General features: G+C 42.4%; 1 protein-coding gene across 2 annotated transcripts in view; it reads right to left on the minus strand.

Annotated features, from left to right (window-relative positions):
• LOC136867206 (uncharacterized) overlaps positions 1–21,902 on the minus strand; it is an 84,770-nt gene that overhangs the window by 43,322 nt on the left and 19,546 nt on the right. The gene's annotated exons all lie outside the window — the stretch shown is intronic.

Below are 21,902 nucleotides of genomic sequence, written 5' to 3' on the forward strand. Positions count from 1 at the left end.
AAAGGTGTGAGGAAAGGCTGCAGTTTGTCCTCCTCGTTTTCAATGTTTACATAGAACAGGCAGTAAAGGAAATCAAAGAGGAAATTGGAAAGGGAATCACAATCCAAGGAGTGGAAATCAAAACCTTGAGATTTGCCGATGATATTGATATTTTATCTGAGACTGCAGAAGATCTCGAGAAGTTGCTGAATGGTATGAACAAAGACTAGGGTAAGGAGTACAAGATGAAAATAATTAAGTCCCAAACAAAAGTAATGGAGTGCAGTCGAATGAAATCAGGTGATGCAGGGAATATTAGATTAGGAAATGAAGTCTTAAAAGAAATAGATGAATACTTTTACGTGGGGAGTAAAATAACTAACGATGGCAGAAGTAAGGAGGACATAAAATGCAGACTAGCACAAGCAAGGAAGAGCTTTCTTAAACAGAAATTTGCTCACTTCAAACGCTGATATAGGAATTAGGAAGATGTTTCTGAAGACTTTCATCTGGAGCGTGGCATTGTATGGAAGTGAAACATGGATGATAACTAGCTCAGAAAGAAAGAGAACAGAAGCTTTTGAAATGTGGTGTTACAGAAGAACGCTGAAGGTGAGACGGACAGATCGAATCACAAATGAAGAGATTGAATTGGTGAGAGAAGATCAATTTGGCTAAATTTGATGAGAAGAAGAGATAGAATGATAGGACATCGCTTAAGACACCCAGGACTTGTTCAGCTGGTTTTTGAAGGAAGTGTAGGCGGTAAGGATGGTAGGGGTAGACCAAGGTATGAATATGCCAAGCATATTAGAGCAGATGTGGGATGCGATAGTTATGTAGAAATGAAAAGGTTAGCACAGGATAGGGTGGCATGGAGTCCTGCATCAAACCAGTCTGTGGACAGATAACTCATACAACAAATGAAAGTAAATACACTCACCAGCAAGAAATACGAAACACTACGTATTTCAGAAAAAAAAATTGATGTTAGTCCATTTGAAACCTGGTAAAAATAAAATATTATGATATTACAATAACATGGCAATGTTTCATAAGTTAAATAGCCCATTTAGGAAGCTTCAGCAAAATAATTGATAAAGATTATTGATCGTGACAATCACAACACCAATACTGCCATTTCCCGTCTTTAGACAGGAATAACCACAAACAACTGCGTTAAGGTTTATTGCTGTGAATTCTTGTGCCGCACATTTTTGTGGACATTGCGGCTTATATACAACAGTTAGTCTTGCTTCTAAGTCAGGTCATAATGGCTCTTTGACCTGAAAACGCAACAAGAGCTGTAGCATTAGTGGAGGAAGGGTGCAGTATACGCTATGTAGCAGACGTTATAGGCAGTCTTGTTCTAACTTCTACAAAACTGTTCAAAGGTCCAGAAAGGACAATACCTACACTAGGAGGCCTGGTTATGGTCGCAGGAGAATCACTACTGACTGCTTTCTCGTAATGAAAGTTCTTTGTAATCGACACACAACAGCAGTGGAGGCCAGAAATCATGTGCAGCAAGTACGGGACACGAACATCAGTGAAAAGACAGTAAGAAGGAGGTTGTATGAAGAGGATTTCAAATCCAAGAGGCCCGCCACAGGACCTCTGCTTACACATGCACATTGTGCCTCTCGGATGCAATTCATGAAAGCCCATCGAAACTGGACTGTGGAGCACTGGAGGGAGCTCTGTGCTATTTATGGATGAATCCAGATTGTGTTTGAGAGCACCGCATGGAAGGGAGAGAGTATGAAGAAGGTCCAGGGAATGTTATTCACCCTGTACTTTCTCTGCAAGGACACCGCTCAGTGGAGGCTCTGTGATGGTCTGGGCTGGGATTATCACTGATGCACACATGGAGTTTGCGCTTGTCGAGAATGGAAGCCTGACAGCCCACCGATACATCAAGAAAATTTTAGTGATCACATGGTGCCTTTTGTACTGTACCGGGAACGCCGCTACGAGAGAAGTCCGAAGTATGTTTGTTGAACTTCACACGAGATGGAAGGTAGGCAGCCCGCCGAACGCAGTGACGTACCCAGCGAGTGACGTAGCCGCCGTAAGCCAGCTATCCGCTACCATATATGGTAATGTTCCAGCTCATCCTCAAAAGTACATTTCGAGCTACTTTATTGCTATTTTGACACTGCCATCTTAAAAAGCCTTTACAATGGACATCATCTGTTAAGATTTCAAGTTATAAGGGTAGATAGTACCCAAGTTCTAGACACTTCCATGCGAACATGTATAAAAGGAGGACCACCCGACCTACGAATTCAGTGTGTCAATCCGCCGTCTCTGTGACACGAGGGACAGGAGAAGTATTGTGTGTGTCGAACTTCTAGTTGATAGTCTGCGAAATCCAAGTATTTCGGTACTTTCTCTAAGTGTTGTATCGGGACTTTATCATATTCTTGAAGTGCCTGAATGGGACTGCGAGCATCGTATTAGAACTTTGTCATATTGACACATTGGAACTTTGTTATTTTTCGTGTGTCGTGATTAGACTTTGATATAAGAACTCTGTTATTTTTCTGAAGCGTCTCATTGGAACTTAGTTATTTTCGCCAAGTGTCGCGATAAGACTTTATTATTTTCTTAAGTGCCACATAGGGTCTTACTTATTCGACGACGATTGAAAGGACTTTGAATTTTCACGAGTGTTGTGTACCGCATTGAACTTACGTTTCGAATTTATTCGAACTTGTATTTTTTGAATCAATTTCTGGAACACTGAAACTTTCCGAGTGTGTAGGATGAACTTGTGCCCTACCAGCATAAACTTTCGTGTGAACGATGTGACTTGTTTTCTCAAGTGCCTCATTGAATTTACGCCTTGTAAAGACTATGAAACTTAGGGGACATTCAACATTACGTTTAATTGTGAAATATGCAATATTTTCCAAGTGCTGCACAGGGACTTATGTTTTGATTCTTAAAGACTGTGACAATTCAGAATACGCATATCGCATTCCCAGAAAGCCTAGAACTTTCCAGTATTTTGAGTGATCCATAATTTATGAAGTCAGACTTTTTCTTTCAAATATTATTTTCTTTAATGGCTATTCACTTCGCCTATTGACAGAACAGGACAGTTTCCGAGTGATACTTATTCAGTTCATTGCCAACATGTTTTAAATCTTCAGAACTATGCGTTTAGGACTGCAGTGACAGTAATCCTCTAGAACATTCTGACTTACAGTGAGCTTGCATTATGAACTTGCATTTCTACCAGTACTTGTTCTTCGAGTGATTATTCCAGAACATTTTGATTTAATATCTAGAGTGCAGTAGCCATAATTAAACGGTCATATCTGTTCAGACAGTGCCCTGAATGTGTGGAGTGCCATGCAGGAAATTCAAGTGTGAATTACGTCTCGAATCGAACCCAGGAACGTGTGTCAATCTTCGAGACATTCCAGAACGTTGAGACTTCCAGAACCTCCAGACATTCCAGAACTCCTCATCCGAGCAGGTGTGGTCCCTGCCCAGTCGATGTCCAGCACCATCCCAGGACTTGGAGGTACCAACCAGCCACGACACTTCCACGCTGCTGTATGAAGGTGATATGAACTTGCTTTTGATGATCAATAAACTCAATTTAACAAAAGAATCTCTCAAACTGATAACTATACCTCTCTCTGTACCAGCTCTAATGATAAAGCCACTCCCTAGGTTAAGAATCATGCTCGTTAATTTAATATCGCCGGGCTGAGTGGCTCAGACGGTTAAGGCGCTGGCCTTCTAACCCCATCTTGGCAGGTTCGATCCTGGCTCAGTCCAGTGGTATTTGAAGGTGCTCAAATACGACAGCCCAGTGTCGGTAAATTTACTGGCACGTAAAAGAACTCCTGCGGGACTAAATTCCGGCACCTCGGCGTCTCCGAAGACCGTAAAAGTAGTTAGTGGGACGTGAACAAAATAACATTATTATTATTAATTTAATATCACGCGCCTTAAAGATATGAACACATTTTTACGGGTACAGTACTTGTCATTGGCAAGAACTTATCCTAATGCATGGCAATGCTCACCCACACGTTGCTGTTAGTGTACACGAATAACTGAATGAAGTCGGAATCGAGCATATGGTGTGGCCTGCTCGTAGTCCCGAACCTAAACCCGAAAGATCATGTCTGGTATATGCTTGGGAGATGTGCAAGGAGTCGTTCCCCTGACACACTGCCTCAATTTCAGGCTGCGTTCCAGGTAGAATGGGAGCTCATATCACAAGAGAACATTCAAGATTACATTCTGAGGATGCCTGACTGAATCACAGCTGTAAATGCGGCTAGAGGCGGTAATACCCCATTGACTCGTTGGCTGAATGGTCAGCATACTGGCCTTCAGTTCAGAGGGTCCCGAGTTCGATTCCTGGCCTGGTCAGGGATTTTAACCTTCATTGGTTAATTCCAGTGGCTCGGGGGCTGGGTGTTTGTGCTGTCCCCAACATCGCTGCAACTCACATACCACACATAACACTATCCTCCACCACAATAACAAGCAGTTACCTACACATGGCAGATGCCGCCCACTCTCATCGGAGGGTTTGCCTTACAAGGGCTGCATTCGGCTGGAAATAGCCACATGAAAATTTATTATACTGAGGTAATGGAAATATTTTCCACCTATTCAATACATAGTTATATTTACAATGCGTGTATTTTCATCAAATGGGACTATTTTCAACCCTACTCAGGGTCGTCATCAGCCATATTTAAACAAAATATTTGACAAAATCTTAAAACATGTTTCTAAGCAGTAAGAATAGTATGAAACAAATATATAATATTAACACTATGATGTGTGGTTGAATTAGGCGAAGTGCTATGGTGCTCAAACTGTTGCAAATGAGAGTGAAATATTACGACTGACAATAGGCGAGCAATCTACGATACAAGTACACAAACACGTTAAAAAGTCTGGGTATAAAAGTAAAAATGAGATGCTCTATGTTGTGGATCAACTTGAGTCCAATTTTTAGACACATGGTGTTAATAATGGCGTGTTGGCCTCCGAAGAGTCCTGGTACAGGTCTTTCGATTTGACGCCGTATAGGCGACCTGCACATCTATGAGGATGGGGGCTGACCTATGATGAATTCTAATGATTAGAGGGGAGAATTATAGGCACTTAAAACAGTTAAAATAGGTAGGTATATAGGCTCTTAAATTAGCCAAAGTAGGCATTTAAATAGGCACTAACATGTAAAAAGTGCAACAAAATAGGCATGAAAAAATTACTTATAATTTAATAACACACTCAATTAAGATAAAAGGAATTTACAAGCAATGTTTCAGTGTAAGATAGGGCCGTGAGCCCTAACTTCGCCACAAATGTAAGTCAGGAATAAATAAATAAATAAATAAATAATGTTTTCCGGTAACAATTTTGTTCTCTTCTCATGCATGTACTTGTACTGAGAGAAAGATCTCTCAACAACACATGAAGTGATTGGACAAAACTTCAATGAAGTCACTTCATCTGGTTTTATTTCGCTGACAGCGGCTGCCTCCCCAGAGGATTGGTCAAAACTTCCCCTGACTTTTTCCACAATCCTGAATGACTCCACCAGAGGCATGCCACCCTTCTCCAACTTGGTGATTGCTCCCGGCAGCTTGTTGAAATTTGAAGATGCTCCTGTTTATGCAGGAGCATATTAGCTCCCAACATTGCAATGCATAGGTGTGAAGAAAATGGTTGTTGGTCACAGCCCAAAGTGATGGGACCCTTACCAGGATTACTTGATTCAGGAACTGGAAAAAATCCAAAGAAAAGCAGCTTGATTTGTTCTGAGCGATTTCCGACAAAAGAGTAGCGTTACAAAAATGTTGCAAAGTTTGGGCTGGGAAGACTTAGGAGAAAGGAGACGAGCTGCTCGACTAAATGGTATGTGATATAGATGTTGATTCCCATAGGGAATCTGAAGTATTTGTCCTGAATGAGTAAATTTATAATACCAATATAAATGGTCCGTTATTGGACATTATAAATTTTCCAGCTAACTCATTCTTGGTTGCCAGCGTTTCACCCTCGCCAGCATATTGGTAGGTGTGCTAGGCACCAACTGATGAGCCCGAGCTGTCAGTGGAGAGATGGAGTGGGAGGACATCAGTAGACGAATAAGTTTGGATGGTGTTTCTAAAAGTAGGAAAGATCACAATATGAAGATAAAGTTGGAATTCAAGAGGACAAATTGGGGCAAATATTAGTTTATACGAAGGGGAGTTAGGGACTGCAATAACTTACCAAGGGAGATGTTCAATAAATTTCCAATTTCTTTGCAATCATTTAAGAAAAGGCTAGGAAAACAACAGATAGGGAATCTGCCACCTGGGCAACTGCCCTAAATGCAGATCAGTAGTGATTGATTGACTGATTGATTGATTGACATTAATCAATAATATTACATTGACCATTGTTTGTAGTGATATTCTTTTTCTCTTATGCTGCCACTCTAATCCGATAGATTATTTATTTATTTATTTATTTATTTATTTATTTATTTATTTATTTATTTGTGTCAGTAGCACAATATAGATTACAGATTGCAAATTAGATAAAATATATGAAATTACAATATTACATAAAATTAAACAGTTATTTACAAAATATCGGCCCAGAATTTGACCACGTTAACAGCACTGATACTGACCTGTGCCAGATCAAGTTCTGTGCATTTAACAGGGCATAGAGGGCAATTAATAAGGTGCATTGTTTGTACCATGACGCATTCACATAGGGTCTGATCCCCCTTCAGGAGGCCCCATTTCTTCATATTGTCCTTTGATCTTCCAACGCCTGCTTTTAGTCTGTTCAGTGCCTTCCATGTAGTCCAGGTTTCTTCATGACCAGGGGGAAGCTTTTCCTCCAATTTCAAGCGTTCTGGATGAAAAGGGATCTTCTGATTCCAGAGTAGAAGTCTGTTCTTCCTTGCATCTGCACTAGCGGGGGATGAGGAGTGCATAAAACTGTTCCTGGACTTCAATCAGGTGGGTGGTAGTTTATGTCCATGTAGGGGGTGGGCTGAGCTGGTAGAAGCCCTTAACCTCTCCACATTTGCAGCTACTTCGCGTCTGATCTCAGGAGGGGCTATTCCTGCAAGGGAGTACAGTTTGTCTGTTGGTGTTTGTTTCAGACATCCTGTAATATGTTTGCATGTTTCATTCAAGGCAACATCGACCTTCCTGGCATGTGTAGATTTATACCAAACGGGACTGGCATACTCCCCTGCTGAGTAACAAAGTGCTAAGGCTGTTGTCCTTACCGTATGAGGGTGAGCGCTCCACTTTGAACCTGTCACTTTACGGAGCAAGGAGTTCCGAGAGGAGACCTTTGCCTTGATGTTTGAACAGTGCTCCCTGTAAGTTAGAGAACGATCCAAAGTAACACCCTAGTATTTCGGTGTGTAGTTATGTTCTAGGAGTTCTAGGACTTCGTCCTTCCAATTCACTTGCAGCTTCCTTGATGCTTGTTTGTTCTTCAGATGGAAAGCACATACTTGAGTTTTTGATGGATTTGGTTTGAGATTATTGGTCTCATAGTAATGAGACAAAATATCCAATGCTGAAGTGAGACTGTTTTCTACTCTTTCAAAGCATTCACTCTGAGTAGCCACGGCCAGATCATCAGCGTATAGGAAGCTTTTAGTATGAGGTGGATGTGACTGATCGTTGGTATATATACTGTGCCCTACTGCACTATTAAGTTCCGTCCAGGCGAAGGCCGGTCTCGAACCTAGAGTACAGTAGTGAACGAACTCTCACAGACGTGAGCTGGTGCACATAGTCTTACCTGAACACTGTCCTCTTCAATCAGCCGGTAGAGCGCTCTTCTCAGGATAACATGGGTATAATGGGGCAACATAAAGATAAAACACTAGGACATGTGCCTCCACAGGTAAGAATTCGACTAAATAAAAATTTAAAATAAATATCTAACAGAAACACCGCTGCATTCCGAGTTTAACAAATAGGGATTTATTACATAAAATTGAATTATTTACAAATAAAAGATCATTTCAATATGAGATGGAAAAAGAACACTGAGCTGATGACTATCATTTCACTGCCTTCACAAAAACACGTGAATCTGCAACAAGCATGTAACCATAGTGTAAGTAACGAAGTTTAGAAAGATGGATATCTGCCTAATGACACCAAAAACAATGATTCCCTTAAAAAATTTACAAAGCCTCGCGCCGTCGAACCCCGGTGCAAACAAAAATCACTACAAAATTTACAATGACCTGACACGGTCACGAACCCTAGCCCTATGACAGGTAAGGTGTCCAAGATACCCAAGCAAAACAATATCAAAGATCCAATCAACACATACAAGGGTGTCAGTATAAAATGGGCCAGTGTTAAAATCTTACGTAAAACACGTAGGACATAAAACAAATCTCTCTCTCTGCTTTCAAAACAAGAAGGTCGTTTCTTCCCCTTCTGGCATACTTGAAATACTGCAGACGACCAACACACCCGCCTGTGACGTCAAGCTCAATGACCTCCATTCTCACCCCACCCCTTGCGGCAGCCCCTAATTTACGAGCTCAAACGGGAAGACTGGCTAAAGTCTTGCCTTTCAAAGAACACCTCACGTCGTCAGCTGTTAAAGCCTTCATTTAAATATACCTGGGCTATCTGCCCTTGTCTCCAAACTTCAGCAATCTCGCTCATCTTACTTATGCCTCTCATGGGCTAAATCCTGGTGCTACAAAACACTAATCATTAAGCGCTCGTCACATTGCCATACTTGGCATTTCCAAAATATACTCAATAAACTCTCAATGGTTGGGCTCTCTCAGGCCGACTGCAAATCTTACTTTTGCCTCTTATGGGCTCCAATCTCTTAATACTTGGGCTCGCTCGCTCTATCAATGAATCTGGGTGAATTACTGGTCACGACTTGGTCATAATTTGGTCATAATTATACACTTCTACGTCTGCAGAAATAAATGCCTGAATGTGATCTAATAAAAGTACCTATCTGTAGACTAACCTCCTATGCCCAACTGAGTTCGATCAGACCCTTACACAAACATGTACTTCAAAATAACGCAATCAAAATGAACTATAAATTCATTAACAAGGACTCTACAACTAACATCTACCTTAAAGTACGGGGTTCGAGTTTGAGGCCTAGCTCTATATTACAAGGGAAACTCTCCTATTAACACAAATATGCTGACTGACGGTTCCCATATTCCTATCTAAATTTAAATGACATGCTTGAAACAGAATTGGAAAGCTCTGACCTTAAAATAGAAGACATAGCGGAGCGGCCATCCCTGTGGACCACTGGATCTACCACATTCTGATAGACTGCCGGGCTTGCATCAGATACTGTTGACCACTTGGAGACATTCTTGCTGGTGTAGCGTCTTCGTACAGCTCCCTCTGTAGTCGGAAGGTGTCCTCTTCGATGTTGTGCTGGTCAGGTGCTCCCAATGTTCCTGGCTCGATGCCCGTTGTTGTGTTGGCTTCAGCTCCTGGTTGTGGCTTCTTTGGAATGATGCTGTCAAACACTCGTTCTGACTTGATGCTGGGGTAAATCTTTGCAGAAATAGCAGTACAGGTCGTCGTTGTAGCTTGAAGACAAAGCGTTGTTCTCAGTACCAACACGCCGTATGATGATTCGTTCCTGCAGCCTCTCGGTCTACGAATGACCCTGATATGCCCTGGCGGCCTTAATTTATAATTCCGGGTGGCGTCATCAAGCCACTTGGCTGCGTGCAATCTTAGCGTGCCCGGGAAAATTTTCCCGCATTAATTATCATGAGCGCAACTTAGCGAATGCATTAATTAATGCAGCCCTAATGCCTATCAAAATAAAGCAGATATAATACAGGTTGCAATTCTTGTCTCAAATCCAATGCAACTCTTCTGTACCCAAAGATATTAATTTATTTCATTCTTCCCTCCTAGAATAAGTTTAGCCGGGAACTGGAACGCGTCCCCAAGCTTCATCAAGAGGCTTCGCTTGGGACATAACTTCTATTAATGGGTTCTGGAGATTTCTCATAATGAGGCTCGCGCTCACTTCACATAAGAACGCTTCTTCTGGACCCCTTTATGACCTTTACTGTAAGACATCGGCTTCGTGGGTGGCCTAGTATTATTCCAATATCCAATACTCAAATTGATATAATTGCACCAATGAACAGAATGGTTCATAGCCCCCCGTGAACGACAAAATAAAATTTTGTGAAGAATTTTATTTTCCCAAATTCCAAGATCATTTTCTCATTGCAATTATATCCGCTGTCAATATTCCAAACTTCAGGGCATGGGACTATCTTCAGCTACAGACATGATAGCCTCCCTATCCTTCCTAACTTGGTAATAGGCATCCAGCAGAGCTAGAAATCTCCGGTGGTTACTCTCGCAGTCTTGACACTCCGTTTCTTTGCGCTGCTCAGCTCGCTGTTTCTGGTCGCCTGGAGAAATCATATTCACTTCTTCTTCTTCTTCTTCTTCACCATTGGGTATCTCTGGTTGTTCTTCTTCGCTGTTATTTCCATCTTCTTCCGGAATGATAACCTCCTCTCTGGCCATATTTTCGGTCTCTTCTTCCTCAGGTTCTTCTTCCTCTTCTTCGCCTCCTTCTTCTTCTTCTTCTTCTTCTTGGTTGTCTAATTGATATTGGCCGGGTTGGAAAAAGGGCTTAAGGTTTGATGAGTTAAAGACCTTAGTCACTGTAGCGTCCAAGCTTTGGACCTTGTATGAGTTATTTTCATAACTATGAATTACTCTATACGGTCCAGTGTATAGCTCAGCGAACTTATGGTAGTATCTCTCTGTAGGGTTAGAGACAGTGGGTGTCTTAACTAACACTAACTCGCCCACTTGTAAAGGTCTATGAAAATTTTTATTCCTAGTTCTTCGCAGCCGCTTCTCAGCCTGTGCTTTCAAGTGTTCTGCCACGTTATTAACACATATCTCTTGAGCTAGTTGAGGATCCCTAGGGCACGGAATTACATTTTCCCAAGGACGTTTAGGCAGCTCATTATTGTGAATCCATGCTGGAATCATACCGGTCGATTCGTGTCTAGTTGTGTTAATGCACTCTGTAATAATGGGCACTACTGTGTTCCACTTATAATGTTCTCTAGGGCAGTATATCCTGCAATACTTGGATATCTCCCTCATGATACGTTCACTCGGGTTAGCTTGCGGATGTCTGATGCTGGATAAGACATGCTTGATCCCTAGTCTTTCTAGTTCACGCTTAAACCCTGCAGCAGTGAATTGGCTCCCATGATCACTTAAGATGCTCTCAGGCTTACCCATAATGGGTATTATCTTTCTTTTGATCTGCGATAGCGTTGAACGAGTATTCGCCTTTTGAATAGGGCATAATGTCACAAATTTACTGAAGACGTCCATACAGACAAGGATGTACTTTAAGCCCCTAGTAGCAGAGGGTAAGGGACCGAAGAAGTCTATAGCGAATAATTTACGGGGTCCCGTAGGTATCAGTGGTCGTGGCGGTTGCTTCAGAAGGTACGGATTTGGTTTCACCCTCTGACAAATGTCACAGGTACGCAGGATTTTCTGTACCATCGACCTCATTTTAGGCCACACGAAAGTTTCCTGCAGTGTTGCTACCACTTTATCAATTCCTGAATGTCCTGTAGAGTGATGAGCTATCCATATCAAGTCAATCTGTAATCGCGGAGGTACCACAATTCTAAATTTCGTATGATTCTCATCCACAAATTTATGCAAAATGTTGTTAAAATAGTGATAATTTACCGCTTTGCGCTCCGCTTCAGCGTACTGTGGAGTCCCGGGTTGGAGTTCTTTCCGAAAGTACTGGATTAGCCGTCCGGTCTCTGGGTAATTTTCCTGTTCCTCATGAATATTCCGCAGTCTCTCCAGTCTATTTTGATCCTCTTGGTCTAACAGAGTTAAGTGTATTGTAAGTTCCTCCGGATTAGGATTTCTGCTCAACGCGTCAGCTAGTATATTCAGTTTCCCTGGACAATGTTCTACCGTGAGGTCGAACTGCTGGACGTAAAGTGCCCATCTACTGACCCGTGCATTAGCCATGTCCGTCTTAAGAATGAAGGTAAGTGCCTTGTGATCTGTTCTAATCACTACTGGAAATCCGTACACATACTTTCTCCAGTGAGCTAAGGCAGTAACTATGGCTAACATCTCCAACTCGGTGGTCGTGTATTTCAACTCGTGTCCTCGTAATTTTCTACTCATGAAAGCCAAATATGAGATTTTATGCTCCCTCTCGGGTGTTTCCTGGTACAGCACTGCTCCGACTCCAACTGCAGAAGCGTCCGTCTGTATGATGAACTTCCTATCGAAGCTAGGGTATCCCAATTTTACAGAATTTTCTAAAAGTACCTTAGTGTTTACAAAAGCTTTTTCTTGCTCTTCTCCCCATTTCCATCTATTATTGGTCTTCAACAAATCTTGAAGAGGCGCCACTGTATCCGTGTAACCGGGACAATGATTGGAGAAAAAGTTCGTTAAGCCCAAGAACTGCCTAACATGTTTAATCTTGATCGGCCTAGGAAAATTTTGTATCGCCGCAATTTTAGCTGGGTTGGGTCGAATGCCTTGACCGTCGACTACATGCCCCAGGAACAATACCCTGCGCTGACAGAAGTGTGATTTTTCAAAATTAACCTTGAAATTGCATCTCTCGAGGTCCTGAAATAGTAAATTCAATTTTTCCATGTGTTCTTCTAGGGTTTTAGTGCAGATTAAAATATCGTCGATATACCGAATCGTAAACTCTTTTACCTCGGGACTGAGGTTCGATTCCAGTGCCCGTATCAAAGCAGCACAACTTGAGACTAGGCCAAATGGAAGACGTAGGAAAATATACGTCTGGTTATCAAATAAAAATCCAGTTAGCATATTTGTACTTGGATCTAAGACGATATGGTGAAAGCTTGAAGTCATGTCTACCGTACTGAAAAATTCCATATCTCCGAACTTCTTGAGAATATCCTTAAGGTTTGGAGGTCTCTCATACTCGGGGACTAGGCGTTGGTTCAAGGATCGTGCGTCAAGGCACACGCGCACCGTTCCATTCGCCTTGGGCACTGCACATAATGGATTTAAAAACGGACTCGGGGACTTGGCGATTATCCCGCTCCTCTCCATGTCTTCATTTACCTCCCGGACCTGGGGTAACATCTTCTCTGGAATTGGATATGGTCGCTGTTTGAAAGGCTCCCAGTTATTTACACATAATTTGTATTGGTAATTCGGGATCTTTCCAGGCTTCGAACCAAAGACCGTCTCATGCCTCATCAATAACTCCTGCAGCCGTCCCTTGTCTTCCGGACTAATCTTTGCTTCTTCGATTTTACTCGGCAATAGTTCCAAAAACTTTTCTTTCTCTCGCTGTTCTTCCAATTCGGATACCATAATTTCGAACTCAGGAATAATTTCCTCGTGATCCTGTAGCCACCTTTCTGAATGAAGTTCTTCCGTCTGCATGTCCATTGTCCAAATACGTTCCCCGGGTTGGTAATCCTGGTTCTGGTTTAATTCTACTCGTTCCTGGTTACCATTTAATTTTAACAGGATAGAGTTCGTACCCATGTCAATTACAGCTTCATATTCTCTTAAGAAATCGGCTCCTAATATAAGATTGTATTCCATTTTAGGCAGCACAATACATGGATGGGACACCAGTAAATCTCCAATCTGGATGTCAAGTAATACCTGCTCCTTACAGGACGTTACTTTGTCAGGTATAATCCCTTTAATTTTGACCTTTGAAATTGGTATAGACGGGATACGAACTCTACTTTGAATGTCCGAAACTAAGGCCTGTGATACTACACTGACCGTGGCTCCAGTGTCAGCCAGACAGCGTACGTTTAAACAGTGAATTCTGGTATAAATTACAGGTAATTCTTTCGGTCGGGGCAAATTACTTTTATTAGGATCCTCTAATAGATCATCAGGAGTGATGACCCAATTATGAATAGCTATAGTCATCCACCCGGCAGCCTCGCGAAATATTCTATCTCCTGGCACTAAATTTCTCGTTTTTTTTTATCCTCTCTCTCGATCTCGGCAAAGCTAGGTGCATTTGGGTTGAGACCCCTCGGCCTGGCGCCATTATGAAATTCTTGGTATGCCAAGCTCGCAGCTCCCGGAGAGTTAGCAGCACTGTGATTCCGAATCGCTTCTTGCCATGTGTCGCGCGTTGACATCTCCCCCGACTCTCTCCCTCTTGAGTGGTAGGCGCCGTCTTGTCTCTCACCATTTCTCGGGCGCAGTGAACTCTCCCTTTGCCTGTCGTATCTCGCTCGGTTTCCATTCCATCGCTGGCGGTTGCTTCTAGAGTTGTAACGTTCACCGTCTCGTCTCCAGTACGGCCGGTCATTCCGCCGCTGTTCGAATGAATTTCTTCGGTGTTCTGGCCCTTTCCATCGGTCCGGTTCCTCCTGCCATGTGCTCCATCTTCGAGGTCGCCAATTCGCATCTCCTCTGGGTTTAGGATTTTCGTCATCTCGCTCCCTCCGGGTCGGTGTTTGAGTGCCGGAATTTTGACATTCCTTGTGGCTTCTTTCTTCCCTCTGCGCTTCTGCCTGTATGTTCACATTATGGACCGTCTCTATGGCCCGTATCCGTGGTTGATGTAGTGCAGACGTTTGGTCCCAGAGCCTCAGCATTTCTTCCGCGGCTACCGCCGTCGTAACATTAGCCGCGATAAGAGCCCTCTGTACCTCTACTGGCAGCTGTCTGATGATGGTTGTGACGATTTCCAGCTCTTCGGGCTGATGATCTAGCTCTTGCAAGCGTAAATATTGGGAAATGAAGAACTCGCTTAGTCTAGTGGGTGTACTATTCGCATATCTTCGTGCGTATAGCTCCATTCTGAGCGCCAGCTGATGTCCCTGATTCCAGAATTTATTCAGGAATGCTCGTTTAAACTCATCATAATTCCTAAATGATTGCCCAAACGCTTTAAACCAAGCTCCAGCAATCCCTCCAAGATACTTTTCTGCCGTGCGTAGTCTGCGCTCAGGTGGTATCTGTCCTTCTTCCATGTAGGTCTCTAACTCTTTCAAGAATGAACGGGGTGTGACCTCTCCATTCCCCTCAAATTTCTTCGGTTTCTCCTCGGGTGCCCTAATCCAATGGTAACCCGGGAATACACTGTCTTGACTGAATAGGGTTGAATTTCCTATTCTTGGTTTAGCCCTAAATGATTCTCCTAGTATCTCATGTCCCTCTTCCTGACTTTCATTCAGGCTGTCATCTCCATATTGGCGTTCCATCGGGCTATGAGTCCTACTCAAGTTTCGCTTCTTTACTCCGTTGTCTTCCTCAATTTTTAACTGGTCCAACTTGTCACGTATATTCTCCATTTCATTTTCTAACCCTAGTATACGTTTCTCAGTTGACCGTTGTTCCTGCTCACGGCACTTCTTCAAACCCTGGACCTCCGCGCTGATTTCCTTCCTAGTGCGTTGCAGATCCAATTCTAGCCCAGCAATTTTAGCCTTATTTTTCTCGGTCGTCCTTTCATATTTGTCTACCACTTCTTGAGTCCTAGCCTCTAGTTTTTCTTCTATTCTGACTAGTTCTTCCTGAGTATGATCCATGCGGACTACGACTGCCACCAAGTTTTCTCTGAATGTTCCCAATTCGGACTGGGTCTCCTTATCTTTTTCTTCCATACGCTGTTCTATTCCCTCGATACTATTCTTTACTTCCTGAATTTGCTTTTCTACCGTTTTGTGCGATTCTTCCATCTGTTGACTTAACTTCTCGGTCGTGGTAACACAGCACAGCCGTACATTCTCTATTTTAGTATCTAATTCTGCTATGGTTTCCCTAGTTGCTTCATTTTCAGAGGCCAATTGCTCCAAACGAATGCTAGTGTGTTCCCTTAGCTCAGTTATTTGGTTAGCTACCCGTGTTTCGGCGCGTACTATTTGTTCGGTCACGTGTACTTTAAGTTCTTTTATCTGATCCGAGTTCCTAATTTCTTGTTCTTTAAATTGAGCACTGACTTGGTCGTTCAAACGTTCCCCCAGCGCCACAAACTGTACCTCGCTTTTGGCACACTGTTCCGTGAACAGCTCACTATTCCTATCCGTTTGTCCTTTAATAGCTCCTACATCCTCTCTAAGCGTAGTCTGTTGTCCTTTAATAATTCCTACCTCCTCTTTAAGCGCCACAAACTGTTCCTCGCTTTTCGCACCTTGTTCTTTTATCTGCTCGCTGAGTTGCCTCAGCATCTCTCCTATGTCTACCGACATTCTACTCACTTGTCATAAAGTCCGGCGGGAAAAGCCGCTCCGTATGTCCTCGATTAAATTTCAAATACTATAAATTTCCTACTCTTTCTAATTTATCAAAATGTTCCTACTGCTAAACTCTCGAACTTTCAAAGCCTAAATTGGCTACCTCAATCTAATATCATGTCATTCAACATAGGGTAACCGTCAGTACAACACTATGATACAAAAATATATACACAACACAAACATAAAATTCTCCCACAAAATGTCATAAACCAGCAAAAACTACCACATGCACAAATCCCAGCTATCCGATTATACACCTGTAAAACACAACACCTTGCAGGTCAAATCCCCGCACGAATATCATCCATCACTTCAAGAAAACCACAAAATCAGCACTTCCTCGCTAAACACCACCAACAGCAATATCCATAAACTAATGGTAAGATCCAAGACAGAACATCACCAAATATCTCTCTGAACTGGCAGTCATTCAACCTCACAAGTTTAACAACATACTCCAAATATATCACCAAGCTAACAGTACAGATCACAGACCAAACTTGGTATACCTGCACAACACGTAATTGAATGCAGCTGTCATAACATATGCCTGAAATCAAGCCTTGCACGACCTTTATTTACCAAATATCAGGTCCTGCCTTTATAGATACACATTATGACCTACAGCCCTATTTTATGGGGAAAATCAACAAAATACCACTTGGTTGTGTGAGCTCGTTTACACAAATATCAAGCATCACCTGACGGCATAATAAAATAAGCTGTACGACCCTCCTTACTGCAATATCGGGTCCTCAGTTAGCCACACCAAGTTCACACTGTAGACAAAGGCACTCTGGTCCCTTTTACTGAAATATCGGGCCATTCGTTACTCGTCGTCATTAATACTATGGCGCTATGGTTAGCCCTTTTCGGAATTTCGGCCACCACGTTGCTCGGCAATTAAACTATGGCGCTATGTTTCCACTGTCTGGGCAGCCCTCATTACAGCAATATCGAGGCCCCACGATTGGCTTGCGCCATAAATACTATGTGCCCTACTGCACTATTAAGTTCCGTCCAGGCGAAGGCCGGTCTCGAACCTAGAGTACAGTAGTGAACGAACTCTCACAGACGTGAGCTGGTGCACATAGTCTTACCTGAACACTGTCCTCTTCAATCAGCCGGTAGAGCGCTCTTCTCAGGATAACATGGGTATAATGGGGCAACATAAAGATAAAACACTAGGACATGTGCCTCCACAGGTAAGAATTCGACTAAATAAAAATTTAAAATAAATATCTAACAGAAACACCGCTGCATTCCGAGTTTAACAAATAGGGATTTATTACATAAAATTGAATTATTTACAAATAAAAGATCATTTCAATATGAGATGGAAAAAGAACACTGAGCTGATGACTATCATTTCACTGCCTTCACAAAAACACGTGAATCTGCAACAAGCATGTAACCATAGTGTAAGTAACGAAGTTTAGAAAGATGGATATCTGCCTAATGACACCAAAAACAATGATTCCCTTAAAAAATTTACAAAGCCTCGCGCCGTCGAACCCCGGTGCAAACAAAAATCACTACAAAATTTACAATGACCTGACACGGTCACGAACCCTAGCCCTATGACAGGTAAGGTGTCCAAGATACCCAAGCAAAACAATATCAAAGATCCAATCAACACATACAAGGGTGTCAGTATAAAATGGGCCAGTGTTAAAATCTTACGTAAAACACGTAGGACATAAAACAAATCTCTCTCTCTGCTTTCAAAACAAGAAGGTCGTTTCTTCCCCTTCTGGCATACTTGAAATACTGCAGACGACCAACACACCCGCCTGTGACGTCAAGCTCAATGACCTCCATTCTCACCCCACCCCTTGCGGCAGCCCCTAATTTACGAGCTCAAACGGGAAGACTGGCTAAAGTCTTGCCTTTCAAAGAACACCTCACGTCGTCAGCTGTTAAAGCCTTCATTTAAATATACCTGGGCTATCTGCCCTTGTCTCCAAACTTCAGCAATCTCGCTCATCTTACTTATGCCTCTCATGGGCTAAATCCTGGTGCTACAAAACACTAATCATTAAGCGCTCGTCACATTGCCATACTTGGCATTTCCAAAATATACTCAATAAACTCTCAATGGTTGGGCTCTCTCAGGCCGACTGCAAATCTTACTTTTGCCTCTTATGGGCTCCAATCTCTTAATACTTGGGCTCGCTCGCTCTATCAATGAATCTGGGTGAATTACTGGTCACGACTTGGTCATAATTTGGTCATAATTATACACTTCTACGTCTGCAGAAATAAATGCCTGAATGTGATCTAATAAAAGTACCTATCTGTAGACTAACCTCCTATGCCCAACTGAGTTCGATCAGACCCTTACACAAACATGTACTTCAAAATAACGCAATCAAAATGAACTATAAATTCATTAACAAGGACTCTACAACTAACATCTACCTTAAAGTACGGGGTTCGAGTTTGAGGCCTAGCTCTATATTACAAGGGAAACTCTCCTATTAACACAAATATGCTGACTGACGGTTCCCATATTCCTATCTAAATTTAAATGACATGCTTGAAACAGAATTGGAAAGCTCTGACCTTAAAATAGAAGACATAGCGGAGCGGCCATCCCTGTGGACCACTGGATCTACCACATTCTGATAGACTGCCGGGCTTGCATCAGATACTGTTGACCACTTGGAGACATTCTTGCTGGTGTAGCGTCTTCGTACAGCTCCCTCTGTAGTCGGAAGGTGTCCTCTTCGATGTTGTGCTGGTCAGGTGCTCCCAATGTTCCTGGCTCGATGCCCGTTGTTGTGTTGGCTTCAGCTCCTGGTTGTGGCTTCTTTGGAATGATGCTGTCAAACACTCGTTCTGACTTGATGCTGGGGTAAATCTTTGCAGAAATAGCAGTACAGGTCGTCGTTGTAGCTTGAAGACAAAGCGTTGTTCTCAGTACCAACACGCCGTATGATGATTCGTTCCTGCAGCCTCTCGGTCTACGAATGACCCTGATATGCCCTGGCGGCCTTAATTTATAATTCCGGGTGGCGTCATCAAGCCACTTGGCTGCGTGCAATCTTAGCGTGCCCGGGAAAATTTTCCCGCATTAATTATCATGAGCGCAACTTAGCGAATGCATTAATTAATGCAGCCCTAATGCCTATCAAAATAAAGCAGATATAATACAGGTTGCAATTCTTGTCTCAAATCCAATGCAACTCTTCTGTACCCAAAGATATTAATTTATTTCATTCTTCCCTCCTAGAATAAGTTTAGCCGGGAACTGGAACGCGTCCCCAAGCTTCAAGAGGCTTCGCTTGGGACATAACTTCTATTAATGGGTTCTGGAGATTTCTCATAATGAGGCTCGCGCTCACTTCACATAAGAACGCTTCTTCTGGACCCCTTTATGACCTTTACTGTAAGACATCGGCTTCGTGGGTGGCCTAGTATTATTCCAATATCCAATACTCAAATTGATATAATTGCACCAATGAACAGAATGGTTCAATACATTGAAAAGTAAGGGAACTAGCACACTTCCTTGAGGAAGACCATTCTTTTGTGTTCTCCATCAACTTTGCTGACCCTGAAATTCAACAAAGAATCGTCAGTTCTGTAAAAGGGCAGCAACAATTTTGGTAAGCTTGAAATCCTTTGTAAGGCTGTACAGTTTTTGTAACATGATTTGATGTTGTACGGTGTCATAGGCGCAAGAAAGGTCTACAAATGCTACTCCTGTGATTTTTTGGGATTGAAAACCATCTTCTATATACTGTGTTAGGTTTACTACTTGTGCAGTACAGTTCATGCCTGGCCTAAAACCAGCTTGTTCTGGGATTAACAAAGGCTCCACAGATGGTGCAAGACGATTAAGAAGCATTCTTTCAAAGATCTTGTATAGGTGACACAAAGGGAAGATTGGTCGAACGTTCTTAGGGTCATTAGGGTCCTTGCCGGGTTTAAGGATAACAACTACTCTGGCCTTCCTCCAGATTTTTGGAATGTGACAGTGCTCCAGGCAGTTATTGAAGAGTTTGAGTATCCATTCTTTGGTAGCATTTCCAAAATGTTTGATATGCTCTATAAGAATGTTGTCCAGACCAGGTGCTTTTCTGTTCTTACACATCTTGATGGCGTTTTCCAGCTCTCCAAAAACAAAAGGTTTGGATATTTCACAGGTTTCATCTTCAATGTTCCTTAGAAACTTTGGTGGTCTAGCTCTGCGTTTAACTTTGCCATTCAACAAGAACTGATGGGCGATTTCATTTGGAGATACATTATAATGAACAGATGCCTTGGTGGGGTCATAATTCAAATGTTTTAGTAGTCTCCAGGCTTTCATGCTGTTCTGCGACATATCCGATTCTTCCATCAAATTAATCCAACGTCCCCTTTTCAATTTACCAACAGTCTCTATCAGTTTATTGCCAGCCTGTATTGTTTCTTCACTAAAAGGGTCCACTTCAAAAAGCAAAATGTACTTTTCCAGGTCTTTTACTGCACAAGGATCTAAACCTTGTATGTACTGTGTTCTGCAATCACGTGGGATTGACTTGCATGAACATTTCTTGATATCCAATAGATAGGATTACTGCTGCGTACCGAGTATAACAGCCTGACTGAATAGCAGGGGAGTTAGAAAACTTTGTTCTTTAGCGTGCCATTCCTCTGGCTTATACGTTTTCCGATACTGCTAGTACGTAACACACTGGATCATCATAGTATTCCAGCTATTTGATTCCTATTCTGATGCACTGTTTTGAATGAGCAATGTGCACACTTAAGGCAGAGACTCAGTAGTCATAGTAGTACCGGTAGGTAGTATGGCCTGGTCTAGAATTAGAATTTAAGCCTATTCCAAATTATAGCACCACAATTCAGTAAATAACTCAAAATTCAACCCTGAAAAGAGCCGTTTCCTAAGAAAATCATCCTCTTCACTTTTATTAAATTATAAATTTCCAAATTAGCAGCGTGCAATTTCTCCTCTGGCTTGGAGGAAAAATTTGCCTCCAAGTCAGATAGCTTTTTCTGCCGTCAGTGTAGTGAATTGAGATTTTCCGACTCATCGGGTACTCCTAGAAAACAGATTATTAAAAGGGCATAGTTTTTTGTCCTGGGACTCTCCACTATTCGACACCCTCCCCCCCCCCCCCCCCCCCGCCGAAAAAAGACTAAGAGTGTTCACGGATCACGGCTGTCTGCGGCTTGGTCATTCCAGCTCTGGAACTTTGGGCTGTTAGATCGGCAGTGTAGTACTGTTCGTTAAAAGTGAGAAAATGTGTGGTTTTTCATTTGATCGCATATTTCATTAATCATGCCATTCTTACTGACATCATTGTAATTCACTGCAGTTGGGAAAACCACGAAGATTTGAGGATAAAAAGAGGCAGGTGGAGAGCAAGTGTCTGCCATTATAATGAAAATTCCACAACCTGATTGTGACGGATGGTAGGCAAGCAGACCTACCATTACAATGAAAATTCCCTAACCCAGTCTTCATAAACAAAAGACCGTTTAGTGACTTCCCCATCGCATTCCTAGGGTAACGTTAAGAGCTATGCAATTTAATACAATCTTGCTCACAGCATGTACACTACCGAACCTAGAATTCTGTATGCAATGTAGAATTCCG

This window comes from Anabrus simplex, chromosome 3 (genome assembly GCF_040414725.1).
Source record: "Anabrus simplex isolate iqAnaSimp1 chromosome 3, ASM4041472v1, whole genome shotgun sequence".
In the NCBI taxonomy this organism is placed as follows: Eukaryota; Metazoa; Arthropoda; class Insecta; order Orthoptera; family Tettigoniidae; genus Anabrus; species Anabrus simplex.